Source organism: Arachis duranensis, chromosome 10, assembly GCF_000817695.3.
Source record: "Arachis duranensis cultivar V14167 chromosome 10, aradu.V14167.gnm2.J7QH, whole genome shotgun sequence".
NCBI lineage: Eukaryota > Viridiplantae > Streptophyta > Magnoliopsida > Fabales > Fabaceae > Arachis > Arachis duranensis.
Genome location: NC_029781.3, coordinates 50458121 through 50458591, shown reverse-complemented (window position 1 = coordinate 50458591; position 471 = coordinate 50458121).

Here is a 471-nt window from a genome sequence, read left to right as displayed (position 1 = left end):
TGCATCTGGCCGGCGTTCAACGCCAGAACAGAGCACCATTCTGGCGCTGAACGCCAGAAACAAGCAACAACCTGGCGTTTAATGCCAGGATGTGCATACAGAGGACAATCTGGCGCTGAACGCCAGAAACAAGCATGAAACTGGCGTTCAACGCCAGAAACATGCATTACATGGGCGTTCAACGCCCAGAACATGCACCAATGGGCATTTGAACGCCAGAATGATGCATGGAGGCAATTTACATGCCTATATGGTGAAGGAATGGTATTTCTTTTAACCTCAGGATCTGTGGACCCCACAGGATCCCCACCTACCATATTCCCACCTTACCTCCTAATCCTATTTTTGTGATTTGAATACCCCATTCACCATTCACATCACCCTCCTCTTCCCCATAAACCCCACCTACCTTCATAAAATTCAAATTCACTTTCCCACCCATTCCCACCCAAAATGGCCGAACCTATACCC